The 21,461-nt window shown below is 40.3% G+C and overlaps 1 long non-coding RNA gene across 1 annotated transcript; it reads left to right on the top strand.

The window, feature by feature from the left end:
- The first annotated feature begins 9,698 nt into the window (after nucleotides 1–9,698).
- LOC125140256 lies at nucleotides 9,699–10,748 on the top strand. Its single transcript, XR_007139546.1, has 2 exons — nucleotides 9,699–10,332; nucleotides 10,552–10,748. It is a non-coding gene; the product is annotated as an uncharacterized LOC125140256 (long non-coding RNA).
- The last annotated feature ends 10,713 nt before the right edge of the window (nucleotides 10,749–21,461 follow it).

The raw sequence follows: 21,461 nt of genomic DNA, 5'->3' as shown, positions 1-21,461 counted from the left end.
TGGCCAGTTTTGGGTTGTATTTAGACTGTTTTGGGGTTGGATTTGGATTGTTTGATGCTGTATTTGGGGCATTAGTTGGGGCTGTATTTGGGCTTTACTTTACAATTATCAAAATATATTGTGGAAGAACAGTCCTAGTTGTAATAAGTATATAATATCAGTGGAGATTTGATTTTCTCAAAATTAAAAGATTAAAATATGGCTTCCAATTTCCAATAGTTCCAGTAGAACTTAATCTTTTGATCTATTGATATATGGTATTTTATCACACTTTTATAATTTTGCTCTTTTTGGTAATTCAATGTAAATATTTCTGCCTATTTTTATCAGACCATCCGCTACAGTCACAGCTCAATTTACGTGTTCTATATTATTTTATAAGTCAGCTACTTTATCTTTACCATGAGCAACTTTTCAAATTAAGATGTTGTCTCCATTTGATGGACTTTAAAGGAACAGTACTATTAACTAATTAACAGTTTCAGAAGCACATACACCTCACTACCGTAACTCATTAGGAGAACAGAATCGCGTGTGTTGTGTTGCGTTGTGTTGCGTGTAGATGCAGCCGTACACTACACAACTCTTTACCTTGCCACATGTTGTCAGCCGATAAATTCAAAAGGACAATTACTTTAAAAGGAAAGAATGCGATATTTTGCTCCCCTGATGATTTAGTTGGCAAGACTTCAATGAGGAGACAAAGCGCATGCGAACAAAAGAGCCGAATCAAAGCACATATGCTCCGAGTGTATTGATGGCTACTCGAATGCTTTGCGCTTTAGCAAAAAAAAAAAAAGAGCTGATCGCTGTGCAGAAATTATCCCAAGATAAACATACGGTATATATTCCTGCTGCCCATGATATGCTTATGCTTTGCTCGGGGTTACGTAGGTTATTGACAAATTTCAGATTTTCTTTTCAAAAACGATTATAATTACAAATATTAATAACACCGCAGGCTCTCTGTAAGCATCGACGCCCACTTGGGCACATTAAAATGAGATTTTCAGTCATATGGAGGCCTGTCATTAATTGGCGGCGCTTTATAAGTGCGGCTGATTTATATAAGGATATAAAAACGATTCCTCCCATAAACCACTAGTGCATCCTCCAGGCTAATTACAATGCCACCATAAATCATAAATAAAATTGAGGGAGAAAAAGCCAATATAAACAAACAAAACTTCTGTTCTAGAGTCAACAATATTAGGAGTCTCGAGAACAGTCATAAAGTCTCATCTGCCTTGTAAGAGCTCATTTAAAAGTAAGATGTAATGAATCATTGGGGAAAATTGCAAAAGCTTCTATGCATAGTAAGCAATTCATTACATTTGAGTTATAACCACATAGAGCTATGGAGATACTGTGGACAGTCTACTTTTGAAACTATTTTGACAGAAACCTTCTGGTTATGGTTTTTTTAGTAAATAAATGCACAGTCTGATTCACTAAATGGTCAACTTCAGAGAGGAATTATTGAAACATTTTGAATTTTGGGTTCGGAAAAATGACGCATATGGACACTATACAGTATGTTCTGTTTATGCACGGTTTCTGTGAACCTGTTCCAATGGAGTCGTTTGACCTGAGAGGAACCTGATTGCTGTCTTTTTTTCTGGACTTGCCTGATCCATCCTGATGCCCTACCCCTGGTCAGAGTCTCGTCTCTTGGTGGTACACTCTGCTGGGATAGATCTGCCTGTGCCCATGGGATAGATCTGCCTGTGCCCATGGGATTACTGTTGATAAAACCACTTGGAGATGCCATCATCACTGAACTGCCATTGCTTTGGTCAGCTTTGTACTCAGGTCTTCATCAGCGAACATTTGAATCCTTCAGCAAGAAGGAATTAATGTTAAGTCTGTAATGAACTCAAAAATAACCCTGACCTACAGTATTAGTTCCTCTGGAGCTCTTGCTTGCACAATTCCACTAAACAAAAAAGTGTTGTAAATCTCTCAAGGTTTTTCCTCAGATCATCTCAGACAGTTTTTCCTCACCACAGTCACCTCAGGCTTGATCATTAGGAATAGTAACTTAATTTTAAACTTATTTTGTTCCTATCCTTATCCTTAAAGCTGCTTTGAGACCATGTCCATTGTTAAAAGCGCTATACAGATAAACTGAATTGAATCTAATGTCTTGTTTTGCTGTAGCTCATCCAGCTTTAACGTTTTTTTTTTTTTTTTTAGATGCTTTCCGCGCATCATGCTGGTAAAGACTGATCATTTGAGTTACCGAAGCCTTCCAGCGTAGCTGTTCTTTTTCGACCATCCAGTTTAACCTCACAGAACTGATGCTCTCTGGATGTTTCTGTGTAAAGTTAAAATTTGTTGTAAACACACAAAACAGACCATCTAGCCCTAACAACCAACGTGTGATTTTTTTGTTCATTGTGCTAAAGAATATATTTTACATTCATGTCATACATCAAAAATGTTCTGGGTTTAAACTTATTCTTGGCTCTCAAAGAAACTAAGCTAACTATTTAAAAAGTTTTTCTGTACGGTATGTAGCATTAAAATCAAGACGTCGCATCTATATTGCGATAACAGGGAAAAAATTGTCGCCTGTCAGAACGTAGCTTATGTTAGATGTTTGACCTCATTTTAATCTTCGCAAAAGATGTCAGAAGAATATAAACCTGCTATTTTCATCTCGTCGCATTAATAGCATTTGTTAAGCTGACATCAGGAGTTGTCAGTCACTCTGTAATGACCTATCTTTAGACACCGTAAAAGATCTTCAATTCCAAACTGTCATTTATGATTAAGCCATCCGGTATCTTGAATAATTTTCTTATTGGCTAAACATCACTGCAAGTTTGCGAACTGCAGGACTGCTGTGAGCGATGCGAGTCATACGATCTTAGGATATTTTACACAACGTTTTGCTTGAAAATGTTGATCGGTTTCCACAGTCGGAACTTTAACGTGTTACTTTAGTCTTCTGCTCAACACCAAACATAAATGGTAATACTTCATTAATTCTAATTTATTACAGACAAAAAACTTTTTTAGTACATTTTGAATTAAACCGTCACGATATTCAATATAAACCTCAATGTTTTTTTTTTATTCTCCTATCCAAACAATGATATGATTGATAAGATACTGTAAGAACTTTCTTTTGCCTGCTTAAGACTACAAGAATAAGAAATCTAATTTAATATAAATGAAATATAAATAAAATATTCTTTATATACCAAATGTATACAAAATGACAACAAAAAGGCTGAATTTAGCAAACTGTACTTTTTTAGCATCTAAACAAGCTCATCAGCTCAAACTCGTCATCTACGCTGACCCCGTCATGAATCTAGCGCTGTGAACGTGATTGAAATTAACATGAATAAGAACTCGAGGACGTATACACTGTAATAAGGCATTACCGCCACAGAAGCTGTAAAACGCCATCTAATTTCAAAAATATAAATAAGGTTTTTCTAATTTGCTAACTTTACCCAACTGTATTAAGCTAAGTTAGCCTGTTTTCTTCATCAATGCCCGGTTTAGACTAGCATCGATTTCATTAGCTAACGTAGACAGCAATTTATAGTCTAGCTAACAGTTAGTATTTGTTTTTTACATGGTATTTTACTCTGGATTCATTCTTTAACAAACTATTTAGCATGAGTTACACATATGAGCAGCAAAATTACTGACAGCGATTGTAAGTCTTTGTTTAGTTTCTCGTCCAGGAACCATATCAGATTGACTTAATACTTAAGTTAATACTTAAAATTTCACTTTATCTACACTTTGAAGCATTTCTTAACAGCTACGCTCCAACTGTTAAAAGTTATAAGCATGCGTAATATATGAAATATGAGTACAATGTAAAAATGTTGTTTAAAAAATCTGTATATTTATGTTACAAAGAAGCTCCTTGCATTGAACTGAAATGTCTCAAAATGTTTAAAATGAGATTTTATACATTTTTCTAGTCTGTTTGCCCTCAAAATATGCGATCGGAGCAGAAAACTTCAACCTTCTAGACGAGTTTTAATCTAAAGCGTCTAGTGGAATATAATAAATTTACTCGAGCTACACAGAGAGACAAAGGTGTGACCGCTAGACATAAGACTAACTGGTCTAACTTCCTGTTCTTCTTAAGAGCTGTGAAAGGTGAACTCAGCTATTGCACCTTCAGCGGAAAGTTACAAACCTCTGTGGTTTCTTTACAGAAGTGTGAATTAAACTGTCCACATGAAGCCTCTAAATGTGTCTCTATATACATATATACATACCAATCTATTTCTATAGGTCTCTTTATGGTTAGGTAAGTGTAATGTCGGAGTGAGTGTGAGGTGTGTGTGTGTGTGTGTGTGTGTGTGTGTGTGTGTGTGTGTGTGTGTGTGTGTGTGTGAGGTGTGTGTGTGTGTGTTGTGTGTTTGTGTGTGTGTGTGTGTGTGTGTGTGTGTGTGTGTGTGTGTGTGTGTGTGTGTGTGTCCTCTCTACTGAGAATAACACTCTCTAGGCCTTTTTTCAAGCCTTTTTTATTCAAAATGTCATGAAGACTTGCTTACTTGTTTTTTCCGTTGTTTTGAGCTTGTTGCTAGCAGGCAAGCCAGTGAGTAAATATTAAAACACAACTTTTATGTAAAAACAGCTTCTGAGCTACACAGCTTCTGAGCTTCTTATAACATCTCAAATGTTTTATTTCATCTATACTACAGCAGTTTGCTAGGAATTAATCTTAACATTTTAAAGATAAGAGTTTATAGTCATGTGTACAAGCTAAAGTCGTTATCATGTACGTTTTAGCTGCTAGAAACAGTTGTTTCCTCACACACACACACACACACACACACACACACACACACACACACACACACACACACACACACACCCTCCTCAGGAAGTTAATAATAATAACAAAACACAGTGACTCATGTTACTGTGACCTCTCAAAGTGTAAACTCCTGAATACTTTTACAGCTTTACCTCTGACATCGGAGACTCCTTCTACAACTAGTACGAAATTATTATTATTATCTCTGTTATTAGATCATCTGCTTTTCAGCTCCCTGTGAATGAATTGTTACCATAGGAACCTTAACGTAAAAAACCTGTATGTTGACACAAACCTGCGGTTTATAGAAAACTAATGTATACCTTCTGACCAGACAAGAGCACATAGATGCGGTACATTGTAGAAATATACACATTATAGATTCTAAGGCATTAGTAATAAAATGTAAGTGAAATTAAATTCAATGTGGAAGAAAAGTGAAAGAAAAGTGTTTACATCAGCATCCCTTTTTCACTGCCTGCTTCTCTAAACCTTGTATTGAAATGTATTAGAGCTCTCTCTCTCTCTCTCTCTCTCTCACACACACACACACACACACACACACACACACACACACACACACACACACACACACATATATATATATACAGATAGATAGATAGATAGATAGATAGATAGATAGATAGATAGATAGATAGATAGATAGATAGATAGACAGACAGAGACAAAGAGAGAGAGAGAGAGAGAGAGAGAGAGAGAGAGAGAGTTAGTAAAATCCTGAGCTCTCAAACAGAACAATATCCTTTTTTTTCTTTACTTTTTCATCTAAGAAGGATCCTGTTAGTCTAAATCTGATGTAACAGCTCTGTCCTGGTTTGCTGGGTGTTTTATTAATACACTTCTCCTCACTCCCCGAGCCAAGATGCTTCATCACGCCAACGACTAACCGTCAGGATGCTGAGTAATAATTATCCTGATACTCTTCATCTGTCATCCCTACTGTATTTATGCACTTCCTGCATAATGTGCAGCACTGATTGGTGGCTTCTGTGTTGTGACAGCGGGGAATGCATCACCTGACGGCCGCCTAACCGAAAACCCTCCATCACGGCTTTTCAACGGTCGCACAATGGCTTACAGCGAGAGCAGCATGTTTATAAGAGACAACAAGCCTGGGGTCCTAACGAGCACTTTGTTAAACACGCGTTGAGCTCTATAGGCATGACACTCTCTAATCTGACAGTTTGTGGTTAGCATTTAGAAACGCCAGTAAGAGATCAGTCTCAGTGGTTCTCAGGAAATCAATGCGTTTACGCCCTTTGAACATCAAAAACATGGCTGTTTGCAAAGCTGTAGATGGGGATGGTAGCAGTCCACACAGTGACCTTCAACACAAGTGTATGTGTTACTACAATCTCACTAACCTCATTACAATATTGAACACACACACACACACACACACACACACACACACACACACACACACACACACACACACACACACACACACTCTCACTGGGGTTTCAAAAAACAGCCAGCAGAGTTTTTTTTTTTTTTTAAATATTTATATTATAGTATATTTCTATACTATGTTATAGAAAAGATTAGCGGTGCAAATCTATATAGAAACTTCTATCTAAGTGTTATTCTTGCTTGTGTGGGTCAATAAGCCAACGATATAGCAGAAATAATGTGACTTACTGGAGTTATTACTGCCAGATGAACTCCAGTGAATACTTCAGAACATTTAAAAGTTTCACACACAACAAATCTCTAGATTTTAATCAGATCAGTCTGATAAAACAGGCCAGAAATGCTTCGTCGATACTAAATAATCACCACTTCTTCCAGGACGATTGTGGTGCATAGGAAAGCATCGCAAAATTTTTGGTAATAAAATAATTCACTTATTGTTCTGTTGTGTCTGTTGCATTGTATGTGTCACGGGATAATCACCAGACAATATGTACTGTAAGACTGTAATACACAACCAGAAGGAAACTTTTCAGTAAAGAAGTACAGTACGACATACAGTAGTGTGTGGAAAGCAGACTGCGGGGGTTGTATTCAAGACTTTATGGAAACATCACTGCGTTCACAGGTTTACCTCAAGTGGGGGGAAAAAAGCGTCATGGGGACAAACAGCAGGGTTTAAGCATAAAGTGGAAGGTGTGATTTTGGCTTGGTGTTATTGTGAGAAGCTGAAATTTACTCACTGCATTAATGACAGTTTCTCAATCACAGACTACACATTTCAGTGATACATTTCAGACCACACACACACACACACACATACACACACACACACATAACAAAGCCTGCAACCACCACAGATAAAGAAAGAAGACCAGAGCTGTGAAGACACAAAGCCCAGAATGACCAAATATGACTTTTTTCAAATATGATATTTATTTATTTATTTATTTATTTATTTATTTATTTATTTATTTTTATTTATCACTAAAAGTCACAGATATGCAATAAACATAAAGTAATAAAACACAAGATTGCATACTTTTGTGTTATTCGACCATAGTGTAGTATAAATTAAGTCCTGTGTTCACACTGAAAACTCCAAGAAGAAGAAGAAGAAGAAGAAGGAGAAGAAGAAGAAGAAGAAGTGTATGAACCTAGAGAATGAACTGACATTCTTAGAAAGGTCAAAAGTAATAAAGTGTTAGTGTACCATTTGAGACGATGCTACCCTTCGAAACTTTATACACTAGACGCTAGAGTGCATAGTGCACCTTGTAAATGTGTAGTACTGTATGTAGTACATCACGAGCGTACAATCGATCTTGGGATGCCGGGTCTGTGAGACAATGACGCCCGAGACAATGTCGTATCCCATGAGGTTCATTCGAGCCACTAGCATTGAACAATTGTATTATTTATCTGTTCAGATGTAGCATCCAGCATACGGTGTATCTTGTTTCTGTAGCAACAATAAGATATTAAAACAAGTGCATTAATGTCAAACGTGTGATGTGATTTGTCTTGCAGCTAAACTATCGTCATAACCGCCGTTTTAGAAAATCAATCAACACCTATTGCGGCTGACCAATCGGATCTGAGAACACGGTATAATATCACACAAAGCATAATGGACCTAATGCTGTAGTGCTAATTAAGTCTAGAAAAGATGACAGCAATTAGCACTGTGCTTTGAGGCTACATATGGTAGCATTAAAATGAGATATAAGTGTCATAACAAGGTGAGGGAAAAAATGAAGCAAACAGAAACAATTTCATAAAAGTATTTGTTATACGAAGAAAAAAAGCTAAACCGAAAACATATTTGTGTCTGTTGTAATGAATTCCTTCTTGATGAATAATTAAGCGCTGACTGCATGTTTTTTTGCTAAGTGATAAGTGAAATGCTGTAAATTGCGGCCTCTGCTCCGAATACGAAGGTGAACGAGGGAGTTTATAAGACGGCTTGTTATCGTGAACCTATTTGTGCACCCGAAACGTAGCTGACAGCTTCTCTGACTTCAAGGCTGAGCGTTTTTATTGTAGTCTCTGCTTCTCATTGAAATGATTTGTGTGGATTGCACAGATGTTGTTCAGATCCTGTTTTTTCACTCAATTACAGAATCCATCTTGCTGTTTTAATTATCCGATGAAAAGCCCATCTCCCAGTCCTCTTTTGAAGCCTATATTAAGTCCCCGGTATGGTCTGGAACTATTTCAATCTGCCATTCCCATCTCCTTTTCTCCCCTCCCAGTGCTCAGTGTGTATTGTTTATGTTGGCAAGTCGGGGTCGTTAAGGGGTTTGGAGGAAATGCTTTGTCTCTGCCTTGGGTGAAGCTCGAATGAAACGATTTTGAAGGTGAAAGAGCGGTTTGAGGTTTTAAAGGTACATAGAGTAGAAATGGAGATCGTAGTTGTTTGTGATGTTGCACTGTTGAATTTATGACGCACTTTTTGGTCAAATCTTCTGTTACAGCATCAAGGCATTGATATTCCACGTGCTCCTCTGAGGTCTTTGTTCATTTTTCGAAGGTTTGTCATCAAAACGGCAACGATTTATCGAGCTGTACATTGTTTTATATGATTTCACGCATATAGTTTGGTGATAAACGCAATCTGGACTTGTGATTAGGTTTGAACCGAACAACAAAACATATGACTGGTCCAGAGGTTTGAAAACTCCATTTGCAAACTAAATGGAACAAACTTCCATCTCGAAAGTCGAACAAACGATAAATCAGATCACATTTACAGCGTTTGTCGGACGCCTTTATTCAGAGTGAATTTCTTATTTTTCTCATTTTGTACAACTGAGTAATTAAGGGTTAAGGACCTTGCTCAGGGAACCAGAAGTGGCAATATGGTTGACCTTACTGTAGATTTGACCTTACAACCTCCAATGCCTTAAACACGAAGCTACCACATCCCAAAAAAAACCCTATGCAAGTTTTTAATCTGAACAAAAAAAACATTTCAACTCAACTTCCTAAGAAGGGCATTCACTAAATTCCAGGGGTTTCGTTAACATGACGTAAAGTGGGCGTGTTTCTGGAGGTCTTGGAAAAAACACCCTCTTTTATAAAAAAAAAGAGCATACCTACGATGGATAATGAAGGACAAAACAGTTGTACGGGTAGATTTTATATTTTATATCTATTATGCTTTATTATCTTACAGTTAAGCTATTTTCGTTAGGGTTAGGGTTAGGGTTAGGGTTAGGGTTAGATTATCAAATAGGCCACGCCTACCCGATGACGCAATATCTGTTACACTGTTCTGAAATCCCTGGAAATAAGTGCATCCCTTCCCAGAAGTATTAGCCGTAACCCAATCACCTGACCGTAACCCAATCACCTGACCTGTTCACCCACTCTGCATCCTCAGATTGACTTCACCTGTTTCCAATTAACTTTACACTATAAATAATCCACAGTTCATTCAGCCAGTATGAAATTTCACCTTTATCTCACTGGTGTCGTTACCAAGCTACTGGATTCTCGGTTGATCTAGTATTGTAAGATGGTTGATCACACATTTATTTGCTTGAGTATATAAGTAAACATCTGACTGTGCACGCATGAATCTCAACTGCTTACCTGACAGCTTTGTTTATGTTGAACATCACACTTCTTGCAAAGCTTTCCACTAGATGTTAAAGAGGTTGAGTCATAGTTCATGAGTTCTACACTTAAATCTTCAGAAACCATGTCTTCATGGAGCTTGCTTAGTGCACAGCAGCATTGTTGTGATGAAACAGATTGCTTATTTCCAGTGAAAGTAAATCAGTAAAATAAGCCTTTATTTCGTCACATTGTACATTACAGCACAGGGAAATTATTTCTTCGTTGTTCCCAACTTGGAAGTTAGGGTCAGAAAGCAGGGTCTGCTGTGATACAGAGCCCCTGGAGCAGCGAGGTTAAAGGGCCCAACAGTGACCACTTGGCAGTGCTGGGGATTGAACACTGATCAGCAATCCAGAGCCTAATCCACTTGAGCCATCACTGCCTCATAATCATAACACAACAGCATACATACGAAGACCTTCTAAACAATTGTGTGACTTCCATCTTTGTGGAAACAGTTTGGGAAAAGCCCCAAGGTGTGATGATCAGATGTCCTCATACTTCAGGTTGTATTGTGTTTGTGTGTAAGATATCGATTGGTGCGATGACACACTAAAGGAATTACTCTCTGAAGAAATAAAACATGGCAGTGTGTGTTATAAGAAAATATTCCACAAGTTACTGTTACCACCCCGAAGTGTATTATTTACCTCTAACAGCTAGACCTGTTGTGTGTTATTCCCTTTTTAATGCAGATGAAAGCACTGAATCCAGCTCCACACAGATGGGAGCTTGTAAAGGGAGCCATCATTTTCACTGCACACAAAGAAGAAATATCTTGGAACACGTTTTGCAATAAACTAAAACTCTGCCACACACAAGGCATGTTGGTTTCATCTCATGATTTACTGTTAACATTTGTTAATTAAAATTCATTAAACATCTTGACATATCGTCTTGTTCAGTTTCTTGGTTCCTGTTGTTCCACACGTCACTCAGTGTTATTGATGCCCAAGCAAAGGTTCTTCAGTGGATGGAGAAATTTGTTCACTTTTATTAACTCCTACACTATGGGACCATTTAAAATTTCTGCATCAATCCATTCATTCATTCATACATTCATTTTCTACCGCTTATCCGATCTACCTCGGGTCACGGGGAGCCTGTGCCTATCTCAGGCGTCATCGGGCATCGAGGCAGGATACACCCTGGACGGAGTGCCAACCCATCACAGGGCACACACACTCTCTCATTCACTCACACAATACACTACAGACAATTTTCCAGAGATGCCAATCAACCTACCATGCATGTCTTTAGACCGAGGGAGGAAACCGGAGTACCCGGAGGAAACCCCCGAGGCACGGGGAGAACATGCAAACTCCACACACACGAGGCGGAAGTGGGAATCGAACCCATATCCCTGGAGGTGTGAGGCGAACGTGCTAACCACTAAGCCACCGTGTCCCCCTTGGATCAATCCATATGCTCTTCAATAAGCCACAACCTCTAATCTCTGGAATTAGACACTTTGCTCCACCCCCTTTTTGTTCTAGGCCACCCACCTAGTCTCACCTACTCAGCTCTTTAGAACACTTTTCATTCTTTTCAGGATGTTTTTACAGAGGTTTCGTTGGTGTTTTGTCTTGTCTGAACCACACAGTGCATTTTCAAGGCCATCTTCAGGGTCCAACAGGTCAAAAAGCACCATGCAATCCATTCTCCAAGAAAATCTCTCGGCTAGCTTTACAGAAAAATGCCAAATCTGCCAGAAATGAGCGTGCACGGTCTCGAAGCAGATCTGCTCATTCTGGCGGCTCTTGCTCCTAGGCTCGGCGTGACGTGAGTCCCCAGTCTGAGTGGATTCTGCATAAAAAATTCAGTGAAGCAAGAAGCTCCGAGGCCTCTGAGTTCCTCCCAGGTGGATGGAGGAAGGTGAGCCAGAGTCGAGCTCGTCATGGGTGCACGCTCCTGACAAACATAAGGAGATGCTAATGGCAAAATCGTGACAGAGCAGGGTCCCACCACCATATGGCTAATTGCCACAACAATATCTTCAGTGTTATTAATCACGTTTTCATAGTGTGCCATGATAATTAGAATAATTAGAAGGAGAAAGCCCCTCCTTTCTCTCACTTGCTTTTTCTTTTTCCCTTTCATGTGCACCATTAAAGGAGGACAAGAAAATACACCCTCCTAAATCTATATCTGCTAAATCATGCCATATCTCTCTCTCTCACTTTAAACGTTACCCAAATTTTTTCTCTTTCTGTACTCTCCTAAGCACCTACTCTTCCTTGCTAATGGCAACCTCGCTGCATGGTGTTGTTTACAGTTTGTCCTGTGAAATAGCAGTGATAATTAATGCCTCCTTAGTCACGGAGCGCGTGCAGTAGAGGGCTCGGCGTAACAAATGGCCTTTTTAAGGCGACCCTCTGTTCCTGTGTAGTTGCCTTTTAACCTTAACTCGTAGCTTATTCTTGTTAATTATGTTAAGGATTTGCAAATGCAAGAGATGTGTTCTAAACAGATACTAATGCAGACACTAATAGGAGGTTCACTGTTTGTTTTGTGTGTCTTTCGACTGCGTTCCTAGAGAAGGTGATGCGAATTATATGTGGTAAGGAGGGTCACCTAGCTGAACATAGACTGAACAAGAGATATTTTTATACACAAAGAACACATTCTTCAACATGCAATCCTTAGTAACTGCCTAGTCTGGGTCATGGTGGTTTAAATTTTTAAGTCCATACATCCATCCATCCATTCATCCATCCATTTCTACCGCTTATCCGAACTTCTCGGGTCACGGGGAGCCTGTGCCTATCTCAGGCATCATTGGGCATCGAGACAGGATAGACCCTGGACGGAGTGCCAACCCATCGCAGGACACACACACACATACACACACACACTCTCATTCACTCACACACTCACACACTACGGACAATTTTCCAGAGATGCCAATCAACCTATCATGCATGTCTTTGGACATGGGGAGGAAACCGGAGTACCTGGAGGAAACCCCGAGACACGGGGAGAACATGCAAACTCCACACACACAAGGCGGAGGCGGGAATCGAACCCCGACCCTGGAGGTGTGAGGCGAACATGCTAACCATAATTCATACTCTATGCTAAAGCTCTGGGGTTTTGCTTCAGATGCACAGAGATATGGTACAAATAAAAATACAAACAGACAAACAAACAAAAACCCTGATGGTTTAGGCCACGCCCAATTTGTGTTGAAATCCAAATACAGATACGGATATTTGGAGCAGTACACTAATGCCGTTGCATTACACACCTACCAGACACACAAGAACAACCTGGATCCTGTCGTCTTTACTGAGTTTTGTGCTTGAGGTCAGACTCTTTGTCTTCATATGGAATCATAAATCAACTATAATATGGCTAAGATGCTCGTTACTGGCTACAATTAGATCAGATTTCCGATTTGCACGCATAGTACGTTGCATTTTTTTGCATCATTTCCTCCTAACAGCGTTCCCAGCCAACACCGGTATTACAAGGCCTGCATGCATTTCCAATTCATGATTGTGAAATCACCAGCATAAATCTTGTAGACTCACAATAACAAGCCAGGCCAATCTGTAGTTATTTTATAAGCACTCCTTGTTTTGCTGCTCTGTGGCGCATCTTCGGGTTCTGCATCCTACACGTGCCACATTACTCACACCTTCACACGGTCATAGATCTTCTTTATGAAGGCATGGGGTTCTGTCGGAGAGCTTCGTATGTCCGTGCAGGGCCGTTGTGCGGTGACAGGCCGCGTTTAGAGGTGAGTAAGTGGGCACTGGCGTGGCATAAGCAAAAAACGGGGCGAGTATAGGCCCGATCTTGTTCTCCCTCGCTCTTTCTCCAGCCGTAAATGTGCCCAGGGAAGGCAGCGAAGCAGCTGCTTCTCTGACCATAAAGCTGAGAGCGGAGGCGGTAATTGTTTCCCCACAGAGAGGGGAATTAGGACGGGTCTGAGCATCCTCCCCCCTCCAGGGAGAGAGAGGGAAGACGGAAGGTGGGCAGCCTTGGCAAAGCCCGAGCCAAGAGTGGGGGCAGCGCTGGCACTAACCAGATTAGAAATTGAGGAGGGGGGTATCAAGGGGACATGGATGGAGATTTCATTCCACAATGTCTACAGACATGCACACACAGAAGTCTCAGTTTACTCTCAGCTTAAATAGCGGCAAAGACAGCGAGAGGAAGAGGGGGAGAGGGGAATAAACTGACACTATAGAGCCAATAGCCTGTATCAATCAAAGTCAAAGAGCAATAGCAATAGTGCATTCGATGGGAATAAATCTTTTTTAGCTTTTAAATGTTCTAACATTCAGTCAGCTGCATGTATCTCTAGGTCCTTCAGCTTGTCCTTCTCGGGCAACAGTAAATGTTTAGCAGTGGGTCTCAAATGGGGTCCAAAGAACTCGAGACGTACCCTTTTCACATTTGTTACATCAGGAGAAATCAAAACCAAATTAAATACGTCTACAGTCGTAATATTTAGTCTGGCCGGCCTAAAAATAATGTCAACCTTGATCTAATGTGCTTTGATGGATGAAAGCTAAAAGAAAGGTCAAGGGAAAAAAAGCTTGACAAAATAGACAAAATATTATTGTCTACATTTAAATAATGAGCTTCATGTTTAAATAGTTGGATGTTGTTTGTAAATAAATCTATGCTGAGGGAGTCTGTGAAATTTTTTCCAGTCAAAGTTTGTGTTAAAGCCGTGTTAGAGAGGTTCTCCTTTCAGATAAGGTTCCAAGAAGCCTTGAGGGTTTTTTTTTTTTTACAGAAAAAATGAATAAAACGATATGAATTATCAATAAATGACTACATTACTTACTGGTATTGGACTCAAACTTCTGGACTCTACTGTATTTGCAGCACATCACACTGCCACCCACTCCTGAGAGCTGAGAGATATTGGACGGGTGCTTTCTAATTTGATCATCTACTCCCCCTACCTAGACCAGAGCCAGAACAAGAAAGAGAACGTGCTCTCTCTCTCTCTCCTGTACTGAACTCATCATGATAGGGTGAAATGATGGCTGGGAAAAAAAAAGAAGTGTGTCTCTGGAGGTGAGCTTGAGGTTGCTCTCCATATTAGTTTTGCTTTGCACATAATGAGGCAGCGGGCCATGAAGGTCCAAGCACCCATAAATGATGTATTCATTAAATCAATGGTGCTTAATGATAACGGCAAAGACACGAGTGACCCGAGCGCTCCTCTTGGGGGCCTGTTACCGCGGAGACAGCCAGCTGGGTGACATGGACATCTTCGCCATTTAGACTGTCATTGAGACGCTTAGCACTAATAAATGAGCCCTTCGTTCGAGGATGAGTAGTTTTTTTTTTCGAGGGCGGAGGGTCGATGCCCAGTAGGTAGCATAACTGCTCATTTCCTTAATAACTGCTCCTTATATAAACTCCAATAACAATTTATTCACCAAACCTGATTATCTAACTGTATCAAACTACCATGGATACCAACCATATGTTTCCTTCTATTATTTAACAACGGATGTCCTCTATTTAAATCCTAAATGCATCGTATGTTCACCTACTGTATATTTTTGTTAATTGAGGGGTGTAATGGGGCAATGGCACTATCTGTATTTGTTTAGTGCCTGAAGTGGGTGTGGCCTAAAGCAGACTAGTTTTCCCTTAATATGAACCTTTCCACACTGAAGAAACACTAGTATGTGAAATCTAACTGTGACTAAAAGTACAGTTACTAAGCATGCAGAAAATGCATCAGTCCCGACGCACACCTCTAATCTCAACAGGGTGCATCTTATTTGCATAATTTTTTCCCTCGAGTGATAGATTTGTATATTTACTTCTCTTCTAGCAATATAAGCAATATTTACCATCACTCTCACTCACTCATTCTCTACCTCTTATCCGAACTTCTCGGGTCACGGCGAGGCTGTGCCTATCTCAGGCGTCATCGGGCATCGAGGCAGGATACACCCTGGACGGAGTGCCAACCCATCGCAGGGCACACACACACTCTCATTCACTCACACACTACGGACAATTTTCCAGAGATGCCAATCAACCTACCATGCATGTCTTTGGACCGGGGGAGGAAACCGGAGTACCCGGAGGAAACCCCCGAGGCACAGGGAGAACATGCAAACTCCGCACACACAAGGCGGAGGCGGGAATCGAACCCCTAACCCTGGAGGTATGAGGCGAACGTGCTACCCACTAAGCCACCGTGCCCCCCTATTTACGATCAATATATTTCAAATTCGATTTCTAATCAACTTTGATATATAACAAACACTGGCTGAGTGAAAATGGGTTCAGGAAAATCTTTAGGATCACGGCAGCGTGTCAAAATTTGGGCATCAGCCGTTTTCGGGAACTCTTTAGGGTATCCGTGTGGCATTTCATATATACCCATGAGGCATCCCGTATAAATGTGATTTGTAAATGTTCATAAGCAAGCCCAGGTTTTTAATATCGTTTCACGTTTGGAACAGAATTTCACATTAATAAAATACGTCAGTTTGTGTTGTACAGAACAAAAGGGTTAAAAATGATTGGAATGAACAATCTGATCATGGTAACACATATCCATGGTTTAATCAAAAATGCCTGCCAGTCTCTTATAGCAATGTAATGAAGAAATGTGCAGTGTATTATCATTTCCTCTGCACTCATCTGTCCCTGTAGGTGTTGGTATGGTATATTAGGAGTAAAATAATGCTTCTCTCTCTTCTGGTGCTGCATCTTTCTCTGTACAGGAGAAAGAGAGAGAGAGAGAGAGAGAGAGAGAGAGAGAGCAGGTTTGCAGGCATATTAACATTGCTGTTAAGAACAGAGACTGATCTCCATTATCTCCGTAATGGCTCGAGCGCAGTCCTTTAGCGGCCTCACGCTGTCGTTAATCGTTAAGGATTTCTAGCCTGTAAAAATCCCAAAGGTGACACAAATGTATCCAAATATCTTCACAACAGATGTTAGTTTTTATTTTTAATGACAGAACAAGATTTTGAAATTTTCATTATGATCAGAGAGAGTGTGTTTTTCCAATGAGACTTCTGCATGGTGTACTATGTGAGAAGTATACCACCTACTGGTTACAACCTGCACTTCCATACACTGCTCAGATAAAAACAAATCCCCTGATGCTAACTCTAATGTTGACTGAAAGAACTGATGAAGATGATGGTGAAGGTGTAGTCACGAAATATACGTCTATACAAAGAACCTCAGTGATCATCTCTTTGATATGATAATACAGTGTACTAAAAAAAACAATATTAGTTTGTATGTTTAATATATGTTTGACACAAGCCAAAGACTGACTACAATTGCTGATGCTAAAGCTTAAACCATTCCTGTTATCATAATCTAGAAAAAAATGTGAGAAAAACCACTACTGCACCTTATAAGATAAATCCTATGATCGAAAAAGCTATAATGTCTGTGAAAGGGCATGGGACACTGGCACCATGCATGTCCTGCCCTCTCTTGACCTTGTTACCCCGAGACAGGTAAATCTTTGTGGTGAGTAACTCCTCACCTACTGAGAAGAACCGGGTTCATTTGCAGTGGCAAGTCTCTAGGAACGTATTTGAGTATTCAATGGCTCTTAGCACTAGAAGAACCAAGCTGTGAAAACCTGTGAAGTGTAGATAATATAGAACATGATGAAAGACTGCAGGGTCAAGAAGTACTGCTGCTGTTGTACTGGTCCATTTTTTTATTTTTTTGTCCTCAACAAGTGCCGTATTTCCTACCTGAATCTGAATGTACTGCAACTGTTTGTTTTCTGTTGATTCTGTCAGCAGCCATGTTGTGACTACAGTGAATCGTAGAAGCTGTAACATCTGGCCCTGGCCATGCTACAGGGTGCTTCAGAAGGCATATTGAACAGAAGCATATGTCTGTGATTGCTCTTCAGACCGTTTCCACATGTTGAAATTGTCACTGAAAGCTCTTGAAGCAAAGCCAGCCTGGCAGTTAAACCTACGATGAAGCTGATGAAGCATCTCAAGGAAACTTCAAGTCACAGGTCTAAATCCTCTAAATATAATTAGGAATTTTTATAGAGATGTGTACATGCAAAAATCAGTCAATAAGTTTGTCGTCAAGGATCCATAAAAAGAAAACCATAAAAGATGACCTTTAAGCTGCATTTCAACTCACCGAGGAATTTGGTTAAAATGACTATTTAACCCGGCAAGGAAAAAGTTGACCCATGCCAGTTTAGAGCTTGGGTACAAGTAGTTGAAGTAGACTTATGGTATGGTTCAGGTATAGCCAAATTAGAGAGAAGAGAGGAGAGGAGAGTGAGGTCTTGACCCTTGGTGGGATGCAGGTACTAAATAAAAAGTTAGAGGCCAGAATTTGGATACAAAGAAAGATAAAAAAGAGATCAATGGAATGGGACACATGTCAAAAGTTTGGTACAGGATAAAGGTACGTAATAAGAGGAAAAGGTTCACTGGGGTTTGCAGACAATCAAAGACAATATCAAGAATTCACCCTTGCAGGGATTTGGTGCTGGAGAAAGAGTAATTGAGTCTGACACATACCAGAGTATTTGGTACCAGAAGCAATGTAAGAAAGAGAGGATAATGGGTTGATGGTTGCAGGACCGTGGGAACAGTAGAAAGGCTTTGAGAAAAGGGTGAGAGTAGATGGAGGGATTGATCCATGATAGGGGTTGGGTACAAAAAAATGTATAAGGTACCCAGGAACAGTTGGTGAAATGTCAGGACTTTAGAAATAATGGCATAATCTATGCCAAAACGTTAGTACTGTACAGTATAAAGACACGACGAGAGAGAGACACAAGGTTTTAATACTGTATAATGACGAGGTGGGGTATTGACCCATGTCAAGGCTAGAGGTTTACTGTATATGTAGACAAGGTGTGGTATTGACCCATGTCAGAACTAGCGGTTTATATGTAGACAAGGTGGGGGATTGACCCATGTCAAGGCTAGAGGTTTACTGTATATGTAAACAAGGTGGGGTATTGACCCATGTCAAGGCTAGAGGTTTACTGTATATGTAAACAAGGTGGGGTATTGACTCATGTCAAGGCTAGAAGTTGGCACATGTCAGGACTAGCGGTTTATATGTAGACAAGGTGGGGGATTGGCACATGTCAGGACTAGAGGTTGGCACATGTCAGGACTAGCGGTTTATATGTAGACAAGGTGGGGGATTGGCACATGTCAGGACTAGCGGTTTATATGTAGACAAGGCTAGAGGTTGGCACATGTCAGGACTAGCGGTTTATATGTAGACAAGGTGGGGGATTGGCACATGTCAGGACTAGCGGTTTATATGAAGACAAAATGGGGATTGATCCTTGTCAGAAGAAGAGGTTTGCATAAAGACAAGATGGGGAGATGATCTATGTTAAATAGTAAACTGAGGAATAATCCAGAATCAGATAATCGGATACAGGAGGAATTGGTAAAATTATCATAGTTTGACTAACGCTGGGACAAAGGTACAATAAATTAAATTATCTTTAAACTGATCCTGTGCATTAAATGGGAGAGGTTCCACCAGACAGGACATGGGAATGAGGATTGGTCTACCCTTCACATCAAGTGAATGATACCATGGTACATTTCTAGAATCCTGAACCATTGGTTGTGCTTTAGACTTTAAACCTTTGCACCATTTAAAAATGATTAGACTTAAGAGGGCATGGGTGATCTGAAATCAAAGAATGCTCACTAAACGAAGCCAGATGCCTGAGATTATGAAACGTCTCCTCTCAGATGGAGGCGGAGGTGATGGAGCACTTCCTGACCCTGTTCGTGATCACTCACTCTGCGTTTCACAAGCTCACTAGTGTCACACTGAGAACCCTGCACTCGTTCTCTTCTCATCTTTCCACGAATGACTAGTTTTATTCCTCTCCCCTTCCCCCAAGCAGCTTGTTTGATCGATCTGCTTGTTCTTCCATCGCGTGATTGATAGCGCAGCAGCCGGAACCCAAGGCCGTCGGCACTTTGGTGAGAGTGAGTGAGTAGCGTCACTGCCATTGATCTTCTTATAAATGAAACGTTCTGTTTTTTTCCTGACGCATTTTATTGTTAAATGCAGTTCATTAGCGCTGGGGAGGAATTTATCATCGCTGCTTTCAGGCAGCTTTTTACTGCTAGTTCTGGCTATCTGAATATTCATCAACTGAAGTGGCACTCAGACAGGGATGACAGACATGACCTCCAGGCCTGAGATTACACACTACACTCACAGTACACGCCTCGTATAATTGTTCTCCATGATCCACATAAATGTGTGAGATTTGTACTATTTTCGAAGACTAATTCGGTTGTCTGGTAAAGGTATAAAAAATTAAAAATGTCTCATTTCAATATAACTAGGCAACGTTTCAGCTTGCATCTAAAAATCCCACTTCGTCATTAGCAGCAAATTTAAAGCATGCTCATACAGCCATGCACATATGCACACACACACACATAGATGCATACACACACACCCACCCACACCCACACACACACACACACACAGACGCAGCCCAATTAAAACTTGTCATTTGACGAATGTCAAGCATATTCATTTTTTTCCTTGTCTTCACCAGATGTTGCGGTGCACCTGCAGGCTACAGTGCTCTCCTTGTTCTGAGGAGAGAGAGGCTTGCTACTCTTCATACTCCTCTCGAGTGCACACAACGCCCTGCTAATGTAGTGAATGCTACAGGGGAGGGAGCAGCTGACACCCTAACTCTCGGGCACATCAAGGACAGAACCACACCTCTGTTATTGTGTTGGAGTGATTAACAAACCAATTGTTATTACAATGAGACAAAAAAAAAAAAAGCCAGATTTTATTGTTGGTTCTGACTAGATCAGCTATTTACTTTAAACTCGTCTTAACTTTTTGCATTTATGTTTTAGTAATTTTCCATATCTCATTGACGAGCCACATACAGTAGATTTCTCAGTCAGAAGAATGACTCTCACATGTAATTTCTCTGCATTAACATTTTCTTTAAAAGCTTCTTTAGAAAGTTTACATTTGACATCAAAACACTATTGAATTCTTAGGCAAACAGTTTTGATTAACCCTTGCATGGTGTTCGGGTCTGTGGGACCCATATTCGTGAACATCGATAGTTTTGAAAAACTTTGCTTCCTTGTAAATTTGTTGATTTTTTTTCCACTCATAACTTGATTAAATTTCATTCATTCATTCATTCCTCTTCTACCGCTTATCCGAACTTCTCGGGTCACGGGGAGCCTGTGCCTATCTCAGGCGTCATCGGGCATCGAGGCAGGATACACCCTGGACGGAGTGCCAACCCATCACAGGGCACACACACTCTCATTCACTCACACACTACGGACAATTTTCCAGAGATGCCAATCAACCTACCATGCATGTCTTTGGACCGGGGGAGGAAACCGGAGTACCCCGAGGAAACCCCCGAGGCACGAGGAGAACCTGCAAACTCCACACACACAAGGCGGAGGCGGGAATCGAACCCCGGACCCTGGAGGTGTGAGGCGAACGTGCTAACCACTAAGCCATTGTGCCCCCATAATTAAATTTGATTTTCTTTTTTTGTATTACATTTTATTAAAAAACAACAAAAAACGAGTAGCACTCATAAAGGGCAAATATTAACCCTATATGCTGTTTA

Source organism: Tachysurus fulvidraco, chromosome 25 (assembly GCF_022655615.1).
Source record: "Tachysurus fulvidraco isolate hzauxx_2018 chromosome 25, HZAU_PFXX_2.0, whole genome shotgun sequence".
NCBI lineage: Eukaryota > Metazoa > Chordata > Actinopteri > Siluriformes > Bagridae > Tachysurus > Tachysurus fulvidraco.
This window is presented reverse-complemented; position numbering and strand designations above follow the sequence as displayed.